General features: G+C 44.3%; 1 pseudogene across 1 annotated transcript; it reads left to right on the top strand.

The window, feature by feature from the left end:
• The first annotated feature begins 18,171 nt into the window (after window positions 1-18,171).
• On the top strand, window positions 18,172-19,512 carry LOC100605751 (annotated as a pseudogene). Its single transcript, XR_004032452.1, has one exon. The product of XR_004032452.1 is annotated as a 26S proteasome regulatory subunit 4 pseudogene (transcript).
• Window positions 19,513-20,321: the final 809 nt, after the last annotated feature.

Below are 20,321 nucleotides of genomic sequence, written 5' to 3'. Positions count from 1 at the left end.
TTTTCCTGCATCTAGATTAGATGGTCCCATTTGCGAGTGACGGGAGACAGAAACAGATCATCAGGCACTAGATTCTCATAAGGAGTGTGCAACCTAGATCCCTCTCATGCGCAGTTCACAACTGGGTTCACACTCCTATGAGAATCTAATGCCACTGCTGATCTCACAGGGGGCGGAGCTCAGGCGGTAATTCAAGCAATGGGGAGTGGCTGTAAATACAGATGAAGCTTTGCTCACTTGCCTGCGCCCAGTTCCTAAAAGGCTATGGACAGTACCACTTCATGGCCCAGGAATTGGAGACCCCTGGCTTAAACAACAGAGATTTATTTTCTCACAGTACTGGAAGTGGAAGTCCAAGATCAAAGAGTTGGCAGGGTTGGTGTTTTTCTGAGGCCTCTCTCTTTGGCTTGCAGACAGCTGCCTTCTTGCTGTGTCATCACAGGCTCATTCCTTGGTCTGTGTTCTGTCCTAATCTCTTCTTTTTTTTTTTTTTGAGATGGAGCCTGGCTCTGTCGCCCAGACTGCAGTGCAGTGGCGAGATCTCGGCTCACTGCAAGCTCTGCCTCCCAGGTTCACACCATTCTCCTGCCTCAGCCTCCCGAGTAGCTGAGACTACAGGCACCTGCCACCACGCCCATCTAATTTTTTGTATTTTTAGTAGAGACGGGGTTTCACCGTGTTAGCCAGGATGGTCTCGATCTCCTGACCTCGTGATCTGCCCACCTTGGCCTCCCAAAGGGCTGGGATTACAGGCATGAGCCACCGTGCCCGGCCCCTAATCTCTTCTTAAAAGAGCAACAGTCATAATGGATCAGGACCCACTCACGTGGCCTCATTTTACCTTAGTTACCTATTCAGTGGCTCTCCCTGCAAATGAAGGCACATACTCATATTCAAGACTTAGCATATAAATTTTGGGGTGGGACACAATTTGGACCATAACACACCTAATAGATGCAAGTTTCTTCCTTGACCCTAAGCTTCTGATTGACTTTTTTATCTACCTCCCTAAATTGACACTGTCTGCACTCCCTTCTGTGTGGCTCTGAGAATACTTTTCATTATCCAAGAATTAATGGTTTCTAGAAATTTGAACTACAAACCATCCAAATAAGAGTCTTATTTAGAGCCCTTATCTCCCAGGTAGAGACAGTGCTTCAAAGAGGAAGGAACTTGCCCAATCCTTCATAGATAAAGGCCCAGGAGCAGGTCAACACTCCCAATGTTATTGCTGCCACAATATTTGTTCTCCTTATACCTGCAGATGCAGAGGGGCAGGAAAAGTCCACTAGGCCAGCTCTGCTACTTATTATGTGGCTTTTGGAAAGTTAGGCCACCACAATGAATGTTATCTAGAAAAAGGAGACTATAAACGGATGATTGTGAGATGCATGCCATAACGAGAAGGCTTCTCACAATGACTGGCCTATAGTATGTGCTCCATAAACGGTGACTGTCATCATCCATGTGAGCCACAGTGCTGTGCCTTCTGATGGGTGTGAGGCCATCCTGGGAGGAGGGAAGGAGCATCTGGCTTCTCAGGGTTTCCAAGTCTGGTGTGACAGTGCCTCCTTTGATTCCAGCTCTGGGTAAGAGGAGGTTATGCTCAGGCAAGGATGAGCAGAGTGAAGAGGACCTGACATAAGGTAACTGTATAGCCACTATCTTTACAAGGACAGTGGTCCTCACACTTTCTTACAAATGCATTTCTCTCCTCTGCCTCTGGGCTATTGTCAGAGCTGAATTCCAGGCCGATGGCCATGGGACTTTTTCACACAGGATTTAAACAGGAATCTGTGAGAGTTTCTCTGACATCTTGGCTGCCCTGCGCTCTATGAGGGAGGTGGAGGGAGAAAGTCTCTGTAGCCCACTGGGGCTGTGACATCAGGACTCAGCCATGTCTGCAGGGTTTTCCTCCTCTCTTACACTCCAAAGTCTTCATTGGCAGATCAGCAGAGAAAGTAGCTTCCTTTGCTGAAAGGCTTAGGAAGAGATGGTGACCTATTTTTGCAAGCTTTTCTGATGAGGTCTTCGTATGAGAACTTTTGCCAAGCAATGAACTCATAAACGATGGGTAGGGTTTTCTAGGCACCCAGATGAAGAACAAAGAGACCTGGTGTTTTCCAAAAACACAATCTTGCTTTCAATATGGAAAAAGGAATGAATCCTTACATCAAAGGCAAGAAGGAAGGCATCTTGTGTGTGGGTCCATTTCTCTAAATCCCTTGCAACCATTGTGGCTAATGTCCTTCTCTCCCCATTCGTCAGTTATCCAGTTCCTGAGCAAGTTCTGACAAAGACAAGAAGACCAGCAATAGTCTTCCACAAGGAGGTTGGTCTGGAATGAGAGTTGCTGCTAGAGAACAAATACTCAGTCTGATGGATGTAACACTAAGTCTCAGCATTCCCTTCACTAAGCTTCCAAGCTCAGCACCAACTAGATTTAGAGCTCAGACTACAAAGCAAATATGTCAACTGTTTCTCAGATGCCTCCAGTCCCCTTTTCCCCACAGGGTCTATATCATACACTTTCCATTCTCAGAGTCAATTCGGCTGCTGCAGGCTGCAAGAAACAGAAGATGCAACAATGTGGCTTGAGCCATCAGTAAATGCATTCTCTTCTTAAAGCAAAGTCCAGAGGTAGGCAGTGTTGAGGAGAATTCCACAGCTCAGACATGCCATCAAGGACAGGAGCTATTATAGTCTTCAGTCCACCCTCTTTGGAATATTGAATTTTCCTCCTTATGTGTGTTTCTTTATGGTTATAAAACAGCTGCCACTGCTCCAGCCATTGCCTCTTTACCAGACAGCATCAAAGCAGGAAGCAATAGAGCTCTCTATTCAATCCACTTTTAACTTTAAATATAAATGTTCAATGATGTATAACACATGTACAAAGAGTACACACATCAAAAATGCACATTAGATGGCTTTTCACAAAGTAAACTGAGGCATGAAACAAAGCACACAAACCATGATACAGAACATCACCAGAAGCACCCTTGGCCACATTCCAATCCCGCTGCCCCCAAAGGAAATCACTAACCATAGATAACGATGGCTTCCTTTTTTTTGTTGTTAACTTTATATAAATGGAATCACACAACTCTTCCTTTTAGGCAACTGTTTTCTTCTGTTTCCTGAGATTTATCCACATAGCTGAGACTATCTACAGTTTGTTCTTTCTCATTGCTATATAGTGATCCTTTCCACATATCTAACAAGATTTATTTATCCAATTGCTGATAATTATTTGAGTTGCTTCTAAGTTTTGTAGATCCTGAATAGTGCTAATATGACTTCCTGGTGTGTATGTTTTGGTGAATATATTGTACACATATAACCTAGGAGTGGAATGGCAGGGTCATAGAATTTACCTCCCTGTTTCCATGAGGGAATTCTTTCTCAGAAGGCCCCAGCAGACAAGAAACAAGCTTACCCTGAAACAATCCACCAACCACAGCCACTGATTGCCTTGACCTTGATTGGCTTAGAGATACAATTTATTTCCTGGGGTTGGGAACGTTGCTTTTCTTTTTTTTTTCTTTATTTTTTTTTTTGAGATGGAGTCTCACTCTGTCGTCCAGGCTGGAGTGCAGTGGTCCAATCTCGGCTCACTACAACCTCTGCCTCCCGGGTTCAAGTGATTCTCCTGCCTCAGCCTCCTGAGTAGCTGGGATTACAGGTGTGCACCACCACACCCAGCTAATTTTTGTATTTTTAGTAGAGATGGGGTTTCACCATGTTGGTCAGGCTGTTCTCAAACTCCTGACCTCGTGATCCACCCTCCTTGGCTTCCCAAAGTGCTGGGATTACAGGAGTGGGCCACCAGACCTGGCCAGGAACGTTGCTTCTTAATCAAAACCAGGCATGTGGAGAGAGTAAGACATAGGCATGGTTTCACATGGGCACCACCACATGCTTTTATTTCCTGCTGATTATTAGCTCAGGTTCTTCCATGAAATGTAGGTTCACCTGGAATCACATCAGTGTCACTCACCTGGACACCTGTCCACTGCTCTGCTTTTCCTAGAAGTGTGGTCGAAATTTCCTGTTGCTATCTGCCTGCCCTCTACCCAGGGTTTGTCTCTAATTGAGTCTTTTTTGCCAGAACCATGCCTGAGCCCTCCTTGACAGATAGGCCTGAAGATGCTGTCCGGGAAGAATAATATAGACCAAAATTGCCTGGCATGTGCCTTATCTCAAGCCCTCTACCTGCAATTCTATCCCATCAGGCATGCTTCCTTTAGTGAATTTTCTAAGTACCTCTATTTCAAGATCCCAATGGGAGTAATTTTTTTTAAAAGGGCACATCCTCTTTCAGTATCATCTGGCAAAAAGTCCTGAACAATCTCAAGCTGATTCTAGGCCAGTTTTGAATAGTTTATCAAGGGATTTCCCCCAAAGTGTGAGTTCAGTGTAGTATTTTAGCAGAATTTTAATATTGCAATAAGGGTGGATTTATGTTGCATCCATTTGTATTCTCATTACAATAAAAGAATCAGCATGGTATTAGAATTTTACTGCCTGTGATGTTTGGTGAATTACAGGGAGGTCTAATACGATTTCCCACACTATATTCTGTTTAGATTGGCAGGTTTCTGTGGCCATTTCTCAATAGACTGATAAAGCACTAGACAGAGGATTAGCGCTCTTGGAAGCTAAGAAAGGAGGTGATGGGGTTGTTTATAGCTTCTGAGGATGGATTCTGATGAAATAGCCCAGAGGAACTGAAACTTTCACAGCATACAGAATGCCAAGGACTTGGAACATATTATAGGGAACAGCCCCACCCCATCCAGGACTTCCCCCTGGGGGTCAGGACCAGAACAATCAGAACAGAGATACTAATGAACCTCCCCTTGGACAACATCATAAGAAGATATTAATCATACCAAATGTCTCTGGAGGAGATTCATTCTTTTTTTCCTGCTAGAGGGATGCTTCAGATTGGATTTAACTAGCACATGTTAGACAGCAGCAACAACAAGCACTCTCAACACTCACGATCTCATTCCATTTTCACACAGCCCTGTTGAATAAGCTAGCACTATTATGCTCCCCATCACCAGTATTGTTTTAGATAACGTTTCCCAGAAACAGACCCTGAAATGGAGAATTGCATGCAGAAGGATTCCTGGGGATTAGTCTCTGGAGATCAAAGAAAGTAAGGAAGTGAGGGAGGCAGGATTGGAGAGCTAGAGAAGCTGACCTGCAAAGTGGCTACAATGAAGCTCCTGCAGGGAGATCCAGAGTGGGATGACCTTCTGAGTTCTTGCAGACAGACACAATGGTTCTGCTTCTGTGTCTAAGCACATCAGTTGCTTGTTGGCTGGGGGCTATCCCATAGAAGGGACATAACCTTGCACAAGGCAGCTCCCTGCTACAAAGGACAGTACTCAGTGAGGGACATAGAGGTGAGAGATCAACAGCCAATATTCTCAGCACCTGGGGGATGAGTGTGTCAGCCTTGATGAAGGAATCTGGGCAGAATTCCACACTGTCCACTGACATCATCATCATGATCACTTAATGAAAGAGCCTCAAAAGAATTAAGGAAATGACCCAAGGCCACATAGCTGGTGGGTGGACCCTCAGTTGCTCTGACTCCTGAGTCAGTGTGCCCTCTCTTACCTGCCATTGCTTCAGTCTCTCCATTTCTCTCAGGAGTCTAACTAGGGAAGCAGGTGGTGAGGTAGACGATAAAGGAATGGAAACTCTGAGTCAAGGAAATAACAATTCAGATAGTAGAATGCTAGGAACACTTTTCATTCGATAAACACCAGTATGCACCCACTGTATGCCCAGCATTATTCTAAATGCATGGGTATGATATTAGGAAGACAGACAAGGTTCTCTTTCTCATGGAGTGTTTATTCTAGTCAGATAGGCTTATATTCTACAGAGCCTAGAATATGATGGATAAAGTCAGTAGTAACTGAGATTGGTTGAGTGGACATGGGATCTCATTTGAAGGAATAGGAAAGGTCCATATTATCTATACTAATTGAGGTTATATCATATTTGTCTACATATAACAGGAAAACCAACTGATAAGAAGAAGGCTTATTCATTTCTGTTCCTTAAGTATGGTGTTTATTAAAAATAAGAAAACATGTGGCCGGGCACAGTGGCTCATGCCTGTAATCCTAGCACTTTGCTAGGCTTTGGCGGTCAGATCACCTGAGGTCAGGAGTTCAAGACCAGCGTGGCCAACATGGTGAAACCCTGTCTCTACTAAATATACAAAAAATTAGCTGGGCGTGGTAGTAGGCACCTGTAATCCCAGCTACTTGGGAGGCTAAGGCAGGAGAATTGCATGAACCCAGGAGGCAGAGGTTGCAGTGAGCCGAGATCACACCACTGCACTCCAGCCTGGGTAACAAGAGTGAAACTCCATCTAAAAAAATAAAAACAAAACAAAACAAAAAAAACCATGCAAGGTTATATTATATGTTGGGTGTGCAGGTAGACAGAAAACCCTACACCAGCATGGATGGCAGACTTCTGTTCTCTGACTTCCACTTCAGACCGGATTTTGGTGTAGTATGGGCTAAGTTGACATCTGGCTTAAAATGAGGAAGCAGGAGATGCAACAGAAGAAGTCAAGGCAACAATTCAGTCTGTCTCATGTAGGTAATATTGAATGGCAGGGAGTATCTCTTGTCATTAGAAACACAATTGCTTAGCTGGGCATGGTGGCCTGAACCTGTAGTCCCAGGTACTTGGGAGGCTCAGGCAGGAGGATCACTTGAGCCCAAGAGATCAAGGCTGCATTGAGCTATGATTGTGCCACTACACTCCAGCCTGAGCCACAGAGTAAAACCCTGTCTCAAAACAAAAAAATAAATAAATAAAAGTAAATAGAAACACAATTGCAATTGTAGCTGGGAGTGATAGCTGTTACTTAATGAGATTTAGGCCTTTGCACAGGTTTGTCATGTGGTCTTGTCTTCCCTCTTTAGAAAAGGAGGAGCTCTTTCATGATGATTTCCTCAGATGTTTGTCCACAGATAATATAAGTCTCAATTGCCAACATGCACTGCTTTCCAGGTTTGTGAGCTGGAGTCTCTTCTGTAAATGACGGATAAAAGTATTTGAATATATCCCTGAAAAAGAAACTTCCATCTACCATCTAGTTGTGTGTGTGTGTGTGTTGTGTTGTTTTGTTTTGTTTTTAGACGGGTCTTGCTCTGTTGCCCAGGCTGGAGTGTATGGAGTGCAGTGGCACAGTCACAGCTCACTACAGCCTTGAAGTCCTGAGCTCAAGTGATCCTCCCACCTCAGCCTCCCGAAGTCTATCTAGTCTTCCTTTGATTTTCTTTTGCCACAATGTAGCAGAGCAGACCTACATTGGATTTTGGTTTTTATTTTTTGATTCTGCAGAACTTTCATTCCCACATAAAGGTAGAAGGGATTCTTGGCTGTCTGATAAGAAGATACAAAGATTCCACTAACTTTGGTCTCAGTGGGTAGAAGAAAACATCAGAGACTTGGAGACACCAGTTAAACTTCCTCAGAAGGGTTATGCATCTTTTCCATACAGCAGAATAAAAAGTGTGGAGGAAAATGCCAACCCTTATTAGAACCTCAGCCCAGGGAATTAAGCTTTGCACAGTCAACCCAGGAGCTTATCAGCTGCCCACTGGACATAGTTCTTTCAGTCCTCCTGATCTTTTGTTAAGTAAGTCTGAATACCCTGACATGTTGCCATCTTAGTCTAGTCGGGTTGCTATAATAAAATACTCATAGGCTGGGTGGCTTAAACAAAAGGAATTTGGCTGGGTGTGGTGGCTCACACCTGTAATCCCAGCACTTTGGTAAGCAGAGGTGGGTGGATCACCTGAGGTCAGGAGTTTGAGACCAGCTTGGCCAACATAGTGAAAGCCTGTCTCTACTAAAAATACAAAAAATTAGCTGGGCGTGGGGGTGCACACTTATCCCAGCTACTGGAGAGTCTGAGGCAAGAGAATCACTTGAACCCAGGAGGTGGAGGTTGCAGTGAGCCAAGATTGTGCCATTGCACTCCAGCCCAGGTGACGGAGGAAGACTCCATCTCAATATATTTATCTAGGTCCTAGAAGTCCCAGATCCCGTTGCCAGTCAATTTGGCTCCTGGTGAGAACTTTCTTCCTAGCTTTTGGGCAGCCACCTTCTTGCTGTGTCTTCTCAAGGTGAAAAGAGAGGGAGAGTGAGCTTTCTTGCATCCTGTCTTACAAGGACACTAATCCTATCAGATCAGGGCCCCATCCTGTGGCCTCATTTGACCTTACTTACTTTCATAAAGGCCCGACTTCCAATTATAATCACATTAAGGTTAGGGCTTCAACATATAAATTTAGGGGACAGTCAGTTCAGTCCTCTGCAGTAACAGCATTAAACATGTGTAGGTCTTCTCTTTCTCCAAAGAAAAAGATTTCAAGAGATATTCTTTGAGGGAATCCAGCCCAGCATCCACGCCCCTGTGCTTTCTAACCCAATAGTCCAACTGAATGTTCATATGTGACTTCATAATTCCATATTATTGCTCCAGAGATTCCAAAGAGCTTCATGTAGACTTCCTAGCAGCTAAGAATCCCAAATTCCACCCACAGAGAGCCAGCTTCTGCTGGGCACTATTGTTGCCTATAGATTAGAGGATAAGGAATTTGTGTTTTAGTGTTTCAAAGCAAAGAGCAGTCACATGGCCAGGTCATGAGCCATGTGCAATAATTCATTATCATCATTCTTAACTGTCACATCACCAATGGACTGCTTTGGGTCCACTATTATTATATGGTAAGATAGAAGGCTTTCTGGGATCCCTATTACAGCTTCAAAGACTTTGCAGTTTAACAAACTCATACAAAAATGCTCAATATTACTAATCATTGAGGAAACGCAAATCAAAACCACAATGAGATATCATCTCGCACGAGTCAGAATGGCTGTTATTAAAAAACAAAAGCATAACAGATGCTGGCAAGGTTGTGGAGAAAAGGCAATGCTTACACACTGCTGGCGGAAATGTAAATTAGTTCAGCCACTGTGGAAAGTGGTCTAGAGATTTCTGAAAGAACTTAAAATAGAAGTACCATTCAACTCAGCAATCCCATTACTGGGTATATACTCTAAGGAATATAAATTGTTTTACCCTAAAGATAAGTGCTCTTGGATATTCATCGCGGCACTATTCACAATAGCAAAGACATGGAATGAACCTAAATGCCCTTCAATGGTGGACAGGAGAAAGAAAAGGTGGTACATACACACTATAGAGTACCACATAGCCATAAAAAAGAATGAGATCATGTCCTTTGCAGCAACACAGATGGAGCTGGAGGCCATTATGCTAAGTAAATTAACACAGGAACAGAAAAACAAATATTGCATTTTCTCACTTACAAGCATGAGCTAAACACTGAGTACACATGGACACAAAAAAGGGAACAATACACACCAGGGCCTACTTGACAGTGGAGGGCGGGAAGAGGATGAGGACTGAAAAACTACCTACAGGGTATTACGATTACCTGGGCGACAAAACTGTCTGTTCACCAAACCCTTGCAAAACACAATTTACCCATATAACACACCTGCTCATGTACCCCTTGAGCCTAAAATAAAAATTGAGAAGAAAAATAATAAAAATAAATAAACTCATCGCACTTTTAAAAACAGAGTTATCGTGGTTGGATTTTCTTTTCTCCTTAATAAATAAAACTTCCATTATTTCACACTAAAAAATGTAAAGAGATACTTGGCAGTTGGACTCTGTGAAATACAGCAGCATTGCTCAGTAACTTCACTACTTTCTGGACCTCAAATTAACTTTTCATTATTGCAAGTGTATCCAGTGCAGCCACAAGCCTCAGCAAATAATTTCCTAGGACATCACTGACACTTGGACTTGAAGTGTCCTCACTGTCAGATCTGAGGCCACAGCACTGAAGGCCAAATTCAGCATTATCTGGGTCTGGGGCTCTGAGAGCAACTGAAACTTTCTCCTTCTTCTGTTGTGCCATGGGCTCCAAGGCAGGCGACAAATGGAAACCAAGTTGAGGGGAAAGTGCTGGTAGAGCCCGTGCTGGTTCCCAACCAGATGAGCCACAATACCCGTGGAGGTTGAGCCTAAGGGCCACCAGCCCCAGGATGAATGATTGAGAGTGCATGGTTGCCTTGGTTTTATAGCATTATTTTAAAGAAAGAGGGCCTCCCCTCTCTGACCAACACACCCCAAACTATTGCAAAGCCCATCTCACTTCCTTTTTAATAAAGTCCCCTTGAACTGGCCTATGGTCTTTCACTCTCAAACTCTCAGATCCAGTTGGCCAGGCTCACCTTTGGCCCTTGCCCAGCCTCAGTGGAATGTGGCTTGGAATCAGGGAGATTTCTCATTACCTCTGGGGGTAGGAGTTCTCAGGTTGGTGGAGTAGCTCAGAATATCCATCAGATCACAAAGTCCTCCTGTCTTCAAGTCTGTCATTCTCAGTGAGTCAGATTTATCTCCCACTGGATGGCAAAATGACCATAGTGGCTCTCTATCAGTTAAGGTAATGTAGTTGCTCCAACGAACAACCCTAAAATTTTAGTGGCAGTAAAACACGTGCTTTAAACAATATTTCTCTTTTGCTCTTTATAGTCCAACAAGAGTTGATGGGAGAAAGTTGAGGCAGGAGCTCTTTTCCTGTCTGTCACTCAGAGACACAGATTCCTTCCATCTTGGTTCTACCCTATTCTAAGTCTGGAGTCTTCTCTACCCAGTAGAGAGGTTAAAAAGAAGGGCAATATTCCTAACAGGAAGGTTTCATGGGCCAGGTCTGGGTGTGGAGAGCACTGCTTCTGTTGAAGATCTGGAACTTGGTTAGAGAGTCTCATCTATTGCAAAGGAAGTTGGTGAATGTAGCGTAGGTGTATTGCCCAGACAGAAGGTGTATTGGTATTAGGGAACGCTGCAGTGTGCCCCAGAATTTCCAAGCACCACGTCCTTACACAACAGCATTCAAGGTCAGGACCAAAGGCAGAAATCACAGGGTTTTCTTCATTCTTTCTCTCTTGCCGTCAAAAAGAAGCATCTTTTACCAAAGCCTTCCAGAAGATTTTTTTGCCTATGTCACACTGGCCATCACTGGGCCACGATTAGCAGCAAGGAAGTCTAGGAGAGTGAGTATCTGGCATTTTGTTCTCTAAGGTGGAAAGTGGTTTCTGCCAGCAAAAAGAGAGCTGACAATGGCTCTTGGTTGTTACACCAATGTGTGCCTACAGCTTAGAACAGAGTGTTCCAGCCAAGGTGTCAAAGAAGATGTCAAAATCAGAAGAAGATGGGACTGAGTATGCGGCCAATGACCCAGGTGAGAAGGTCTTGGATTTGGGATGGATTTCAGTCTTGTCGGGGAATTGCAATAAAAGGTGCAGAGGACAAGCACCAAGGCCACAGGTAGTTAGATCAGGAAGCTGCAGCCTGCTTCTCACATAGATGCCCAGGGGTCATATTCATGTCCCATGCCCCTCCGGAAAGAACAGCTGGGTTACAGCATTGGGTGGAATTGTTAGGGTAACTGGTCCACACCATTACTTGGTGTGTGTGGGGTAAGGGGATGAGCATATATATGGGGAATACAATTTGACCACTTTGTCTATATGTTCCATGGTTTTTGTTGAACCCATCATCACCCAGTTCCCTTGGAAGCAATGCTTCCTGCATCCCACTACATCTCACTTTTCTCCTCTTCTAGGAAGAGTAGACTTTGACTATATCAGGAATGGGGATTAAGTTTGCATTGCGGGTGAATTCCAAGCCTCCTTGCAAGTGAGAAAGAGTTTTATACTTACCCCCATGAGTGCTGAGACTAAGGAAATGATTACACTAGCTTCTGTCTATAGAGCATCTCTTTTGTACTTGAAGAGTCGTTTTCAGCCTTGGCTATATACAGCAATCACCTGGGGTGTTTTAAAAGATTCATGCTCCAATTAGAATCTCTAGAGGTACAGCCTAGGTATCAGTAATTTTTTAGAAGTTCCCCAGTGATTCTATTACACAGAGAAGTTTGAAAACCATGGTACCAGACAGAGTTCTAAAGGTTTTAGATATATTATCACTTTTAATCTTCACAACCACCTGTTAAAAGAAGGTATCATCAGTTTCCTCATTCACGAATGAATGAATGAATGAGGTTCAGTGAAGTTAAGCAACGAGCTAGGGTTTATACAGCAGGAAGTGATACTGGAATCCACACCTGGGTCTGTCGGACTCCTGGGGTCAGCCTCCCCACCACTTCATAAGGCTGCATCTGTAGGAAACAGGTTGTTATGTCTGACAGCTGGGTGAGGCTGCAGTAGGCCTCGGCTGACAACACCCGAGATTGCTCCCAAATGGTGTTCCCTTGGCATTGTCTGGGGAAACCTAATTGCTGCAATTGTGTTATAAAATTATCACTTTACCCACGCAAATGGGCCAGAGTGACCGGTTGTCTATTCCTGTGGTTGTCCCAGATTATTAAATGAACAGCTGCCTCCAAATATGTTCACAGCCGCTGAATTCAATGACTGCGTGTATTTGCATATTCATGGCTCCCAACCCATGGCCCAGGCTTGCAGGACTCCTCCATCGGGGCTCTAAAAGTTAATTTATCTTGACAATTTAAATAAGTACACTTCCATCAGCTTTAGTGACTCCACTAGGTTTCAGTGAGTACTTTGACAGAAAGGGAAGGCAGAGATGGAACGAGATGGGTGGGTGATGGTGGCGTTTGCTATGAGTCTCAAGGTTAAAGGCAGCAAGAGGAAAAAACTATTGAAATGATGAGCAAAGAACTCCACACTGGTCAATCACTTTCACTCAGAGCTCCAATTTGCTCATTTTACATTTGATTTTATTTATTTATTTATTTATTTATTTATTTTTCAGACGGGGTCTTGCTCTGTCATCCAAGCTGGAATGCAGTGGTGCAATCTCAGCTCACTGCAACCTCCTCCCCCTGGGTTCAAGCGATTCTCCTGCCTCAGCCTCCTGAGTAGCTGAGATTACAGCTGCCTGCCACCACACCCAGCTAATTTTTGTATTTTAGTAGAGGCAGGGTCTCACCATGTTGGCCAGGCTGGTCTCAGACTCCTGACCTCAAGTGATCTGCCAGCCTTGGCCTCCCAAAGTGCTGGGATTACAGGCATGAGCCACCACGCCAAGCCTCATTTTACATTTTAGACCTAGGGAAAGCTAACTAAAAAAATATATATATATAGTTATAAGAACACTTAACTTGAGATCTACCCTCTTACAAAATTAAGTGTACAATATGTTATTGTTGACCATAGGTGCAATGTTGTAAAATATCACAATTTCATAAATTTCTATCATTCTCATAGCCTTGTGGAGTGGTGAGATTGTGATCCCAGAAGTCAGACAGCCCCAGGTGTGAATTCTAGCACCACTGCCTATTGGCTGAATAATTCCTAGCCAGTTGCTTAACCTCTTTGAAATTCATCTGGAGCATTTCTAGAGCTGATTCGTCTTGCTTGACTGGAACTGTGTCCCTTGGTTAGTAACTCATTTCTCTTCCTCCTCATTTCTGATAGCCACCATTCTACTCTGGCTCCATGTAATTAACTGTTTTAGATATAGATATATCCTAAATATGAACTCATGCAGTATCTGTTCTTCCGTGACTGGCGTATATCACTAAGCATAATGTCCCAGTTCCTGAAGTTTCATCCATGTTGTCTTGGAATGCAGAATTTCCTTCTGTTTCATGGCTGAATTGGATTCTTCTGTATGTGAGGACCACATTTTCTTTATTCCCTCATCCACTGCTAAATATTTAGGTTGTTTCTGCATCTTGGATGTTGTGAATAATACTGCAATGGAAACTGGAGTGCAGGTATTTCTTGAAGATCCTGACTTCAGTTCTTTTATAAATAGGAAGTGGGATTGCTGGATCATATGACAGTTCTGTTTAACTTTTTGAGGAACATCCATACTGCTGTTAGTGGCTGCACCATTCTGCATTCTTGGGCAAGCTTTTTAATTGATCTAAAACTTACTGTTTCCCACCTATAAAACGGGATTAATAAACTCAAATGCAGGGTTGTAGTGAGAATTAGATGAAACAATGCAATTTCCTAACTGCCATCATTCTTGTCTTGCCTTCATATACTTGTACTTCTGGGGCTACTAGTTAATTAATTTTCCCCTTTAAATTGAACCACTTCTATTTTTAACGTGAATAGTATTTATCCATAACTTTATTAATAGCATCCTGCAGACCACAATAACATGGTCCTTTCCTAATGCACATTAAACAACAGATAACTTTAAAAACAGAGCTCTCTCAGCCAGCCGTGGTGGCTCACGTCCATAATCCTAGCACTTTGGGAGGCCAACGCAGGCAGATCCCTTGAGGTCAGGGGTTCGAGACCAGGCTGGCCAATATGGCTTAACCCCGTCTCTACTAAAATACAAAAATTAGCCAGGCATGGTGGCGGGCGCCTGTAATCCCAGCTACTCGGGAGGCTGAGGCAGGAGAATTACTTGAACCCCGGAGGTGGAGGTGGCAGTGAGCCAAGCTCGCCCCACTAAACTCCAGCCTGGGCAACAGAGTGAGACTCAACAAAGAAAAAAACAAAAACACAAAACAAAACAAACAAAAAAATAGAGCTGTCTCCTTCATGTGCCACCTCAGTGGTGTGTGGAACGCACTTGGAGACACTCTACATGGAGGGAGTAAGACCACAGCTGGGCACCTGCACATGAGAAATAGCCAGTACTTATCTGTTTCACTCTCTCCTTAATGCCAGCCTCCCACGTGAAGACGATCCTTACACAGGCAACACTGATTGAATCCAGGGTGTGGGGGCAGCTCAGCCACCATGCAGGAATAGAATCAGCTCCAGTGTTGCTGCAGCTGCCCACTGTTGCCCCACACCATGGCAGTTCTGGGTTAATGGCAGAGACCCAAGGCCTCGCTGCCCGTGCTACAACCTGGGCTGTGCAAGCTACCAGGGAAGCAATACTTGGCAGGCATCTCACCTTTCTGTGCCTCAGTTTCTTCATCTGCAAGGTGGAGATAATGTTAGCTACATCATGAGGATTGAAGGATGTGCCTGGCGCAGAGAAAGTTGCCATTTAAAGGGTTGCCAAGCTAAAGGGATTTTTTTTTTTTGAGACGGAGTCTTGCTCTGTTGCCCAGGCTGGAGTGCAGTGGTGCAATCGCGTCTCACTGCAATCTCCGCCTCCCAGATTCAAGTGATTCTCCTGCCTCAGCCTCCTGAGTAGCTGGGACTGCAGGCCCGTGCCACCACACCCTGCTAAGTTTTTGTATTTTTAGTAGAGACAGGGTTTCACCGTGGTAGCCAGGATGGTCTCGATCTCCTGACCTTGTAATCTGCCTGCCTTGGCCTCCCAAAGTGCTGGGGTTACAGTAAAGGGATTTCTTAAATGTTCAGATAGGCTGATTCACATCAGTTTGTAGCCTCTCTTTTCTTCTCTCCTTCCTTCCTTCCTTCCTTCATTTCCTTCCTTCCTTTTTTCCTTTCTGTCTCCTTTTTTCCCTCCTTTCCTTTTTTCCCTTCCTTGTCCCTTCTTTCCTTCTTTCTTCTTTCTCTTTCTCCTCCTCTACCATCCTTCCTCTCTTCCTCCCAAGTGCTTTCCTTCCTTCCCACATCCATTTTTCCTTTCTTCTTCCCTCAGTCTCTGCCTTTCGTATACCCAGAGGACCTCCTACATCTCAGGGAATTTAGTTACTTTCCTATACATGATGCATCTTGTTTTCTCATTTCACAGGTGAAACTGAAGAGGCTGCAGCTTTGAGAAGACACATGATTTTCACATGTTCACACAGCAAGTGCAATAATGAGCTGGCATCTTCCTAAATGCACACTAAAAATAATAAGTGATTGTGAAAACTAAGATGGTTCCTCCATTGTCACCTAATGCATTGTGTGTACCTGCAGTACATGTGCTTCTCCTGGAGAAATCATGGAATTGTATTAAGGAACAAGCTCTGCCTCTTGCATTGGAGTGGCATCTTGTGTCTGAGTGTGTGTAAGAGACAGAATATATAAAGGTTAGGTGCGTGTTCTGTGCAGCCAGACTCCTTGGCTTTGTCTTCTGGTTCCACTGCAATGCTGAGCACATCCCTTCTCGTTTCTCATCCTCAGTTTTTGTATCTGAAATGTGGGGATAATAACAGAACTTACCTCCCGAGGCTGTTGTGTGGAATAAACAAGACAACAGAGAAGTGTTCAGCAAACATCTGCTAAGTACCAGTAAATATGGGTGATTGTTATCATTATTCTGGGCATTATAGGGAACTACATTGCAGAAAGCAACTGTTCAAGTGCAAGATGATGCTTGCAGCAGTTGCAGGATCCAAGCACTCTTCTCCAATGTGGGGTTCGGCTGATCAAACTGCCTTTAGTCAGATCCACCTGCCACCTACATCTGTGTGACCTGGAGTAAATTCTTAACCTCTCTGAGCCACAGTTTTCTTATCTGTAAAAGGAGAATAATATGGCACCTGCCTCAGGGTAGTGGTAAAAATAAAATAAAGTAACAGAAGAATTACTTAGAATAAAGCCTGATACATAATACATAGTAATTATTTATTTATTATTGTTTTTGAGACAGGCTTTTTTGCCCAAGCTGGAGTAGACTGGCGTGATCATAGCTCACTGCAACCTCAAACTCCTGGGCTCAAGTGATCCTCCCACTTCAGCATCCCAGGTAGCTGAACTACAGGCATGTGCCACCAGGTCGGGTAATTTTTAAAAACTTTTTATAGAGAGGAGGTCTTGCTATACTGCCTAGGCTGGTCTTGAACTCTTGGCCTCAAATGATCCTCCTGCCTCTGCCTCCCAAAGTGCTGGGATGACAGGTGTGAGCCACTGCACCTGGCCACTGTTTTCTTTTTAAACCACTGCCTCTACTCTTCCCTATTATCTGATGCTCTCTCTCTCTTTAGATAAACACACCTGGGGATGTTCCAGATGTTTGGTGCTGGCAGGATCACTCACACATCGACACCACTACCAGCTGTGCTCTCCACCCATTCAGGGAATTGCATTGCTCCAAGGAAGACCCACAGCAGACAGAGGCCTGGGAGGGAGGGTCTGGGCAGGGGCAGGGGCAGGGGGAGAGGAAAGAATCGCCTCCAAGTACTTGGCTAGCCTTCTGCTTCCCCTCAGGAGAATCATAAATTACCCTCCTTTACTTGTTCACCACTGCTCCCGTGAAAATTAAATTCCCAGCCTGCATTTTAAATCCTATATATTGTTTGGCTTAAGCTGAAATTGTTTTTTCACTCTGATAAATAGGGCATTTTAATAACATTCACAGCACGACCAAGAGTTGGAAGAAAATACACATGGCTCACAGGTGTCGGATTCCCTGGGCACTGCTGAGATGGGATCTTGTCATAGCGCTCTCCTGGAGAGTGACTAATGCTTACGTAGGAAAGGAGAGGGTGTCTCTGCCCCTCCAGAGACTGAGACAGTAGGGGAGGCTGAGTGCTGGGAACATAGAAATGCTGGAGGAAGGAATGGGAGGCGAGGAGGCAGGCAGAGTCAGGGACCCCAGTGTGCTCCTCCTGGGAGATGCACAGCCCCTAGGGGGATGGCAGCCTGGCCCCAGCGGCAGTCCTTGAAGCTCTTCTTTCTCCACTCTGTCAGGGCTCTCTGTCTTCGCTGCCAGAGATAACAGGGTGATGAAATGTTCCGAATCCATCAAATGCCTGCACACCGAGGCAAGGGGCTGCTTTTGCTCTATTCTTTTTTTTTTTTCTTTTTTCAGTTTTGCCCTCTGATGTCTGCAGAAGTCTTTGACATTAACATGCATGGGTTGGCTCCTACCCTGTGCTGGGTTCTATGGGGGATACAGAGATGAATAAGACATGGCCACTGCCCTTGAAGAGCACACACACCAGTGGGGAAGACAGATGTGAGCTCAAGCACTAAGAGTTAAATACTAATGGCTATTGCACATTGAACACTCACCAGGAGCCTGGCACTGTGCTAAACCTCACTCATTCATTTAATAACTATTAATCAAGTGCCCAGAATATGTCAAGAATGTTTTTTTTTCGGTGCCTGGAATCAAATAAGGAACAACACAGCAGTCCTCTACCCTGGTGGAGTTTATCATCCCTGAGGGTGGTAGCGAAGAGAAAGGCAACCAATAAAGAAAGAAAGAAGTCAGCAGCTCAAGTGGCCAAGGCAAGATGGGTCAAAGTCAGAGTGGTGGTCATGGTTCTGGAGGTGGCAAGAAGGATGACAAGGACAAGAAAAAGAAATATGAACCTCCTGTACCAACTAGAGTGGGGAAAAAGAAGAAGAAAACAAAGGGACCAGATGCTGCCAGCAAACTGCCACTGGTGACATCTCACACTCAATGCTGGTTAAAATTACTGAAGTTAGAGAGAATTAAAGACTATCTTCTCATGGAGGAAGAATTCATTAGAAATCAGGAAAAAATGAAACCATTAGAAGAAAAGTAAGAGGAGGAAAGATCAAAAGTGGATGATCTGAGGGGGACCCCGATGTCAGTAGGAACCTTGGAAGATATCATTGATGACAATCATGCCATCGTGTCTACATCTGTGGGCTCAGAACACTACGTTAGCATTCTTTCATTTGTAGACGAGGATCTGCTGGAAGCTGGCTGCTTGGTCCTGCTCAACCACAAGGTGTGTGCCGTGATACGGGTGCTGATGGATGACACGGATCCCCTGGTCACAGTGATGAAGGTGGAAAAGGCCCCCCAGGAGACCTATGTGGATACTGGGGGGTTGGACAACCAAATTCAGGAAATTAAGGAATCTGTGGAGCTTCCTCTCACCCATTCTGAATACTATGAAGAGATGGGTATAAAGCCTCCTAAGGGGGTCATTCTCTATGGTCCACCTGGCACAGATAAAACCTTGTTAGCCAAAGCAGTAGAAAACCAAACCTCAGCCACTTTCTTAACAGTGGTTGGCTCTGAACTTATTCAGAAGTACCTAGGTGATGGGACCAAACTCGTACGGGAATTGTTTCGAGTTGCTGAAGAACATGCACCGTCCATCGTGTTTATTGATGAAATTGATGCTATTGGGACAAAAAGATATGACTCCAATTCTGGTGGTGAGAGAGAAATTCAGCAAACAATGTTGGAACTGCTGAACCAGTTGGATGGATTTGATTCTAGGGGAGATGTGAAAGTTATCATGGCCACAAACCGAATAGAAACTTTGGATCCAGCACTTATCAGACCAGGCCGCATTGACAGGAAGATTGAGTTCCCCCTGCCTGATGAAAAGACGAAGAAGCGCATCTTTCAGATTCACACAAGCAGGATGACGCTGGCTGATGATGTAACCCTGGACGACTTGATCATGGCTAAAAATGACCTCTCTGCTGCTGACATCAAGGCAACATGTACAGAAGCTGGTCTGATGGCCTTAAGAGAATGTAGAATGAAAGTAACAAATGAAGACTTCAAAAAATCTAAAGAAAATTGTTCTTTATAAGAAACAGGAAGGCACCCCTGAGGGGCTGTATCTCTAATGAACCATGGCTGCCATCAGGAAAATTGTTGGGTGATTTCTCAATCCCTGAAAGGGATGAGGTTGGGGGAGTTGCCCAGAGGAATCCCTGTTCTCATTGATTTTTATTAGCAAAACATCCTGTGTCTTTTGGAGTACGATGTGTAAGTGCCCATTGGGTGGCCTGTCTGTTGGTCACTGTGCAGCAGTCTGCTTCCCAATAAAGCGTGCTCTTTCACAAAAAAAAAAAAAAAAAAAAAAAAAGAAAGAAAGAAGTCTATAATACACCTGGAGGTGATCACTTACAAGGCAAAGTAAATGGAGAGTAACGGGGAAGCCATTTTACAGCAGGTAGGTCTGGGGAAGCCTCACCAATGGGTGAATGGAATAAGAGAGTGAGTCATGGGGATGCCTGAAGAAGAGTGTTCCAGGTTGACAACACAGCCAGTGAAAAGGCTCTGAGCATGTGGAGGCCAGCAGCCCAAAGCAGAGGGAGATGGAGGAGGGTGGGAAATTAGATCAGAGAAGTCAAGAAGCCAAGGGAAGAACTTCGGATTTTATTCTAAGGACAATGAAAATTTACTGGATTGTTTTAAAGCAAAGGAGTAACATTAAGTTAAGTTTGCAAAGGATCACTGAGCACAGTGTAGGAATGAACAAGGGTGAAAGCTGGGGACCAGTCATGAGGTTCTAAGGGCAGCCACAACTATTTCCATTGTGGACATCAGAAAAGCTGAGGCTGGGAGGCCAAGGCAGGCAGATGACCTGAGGTCAGGAGTTTGAGACTAGCCTGGCCAACATAGTGAAACCCTGTCTTTACTAAAAATACAA

This window comes from Nomascus leucogenys, chromosome 2, assembly GCF_006542625.1.
Source record: "Nomascus leucogenys isolate Asia chromosome 2, Asia_NLE_v1, whole genome shotgun sequence".
Classification (NCBI taxonomy): Eukaryota; Metazoa; Chordata; class Mammalia; order Primates; family Hylobatidae; genus Nomascus; species Nomascus leucogenys.
This window is presented reverse-complemented; position numbering and strand designations above follow the sequence as displayed.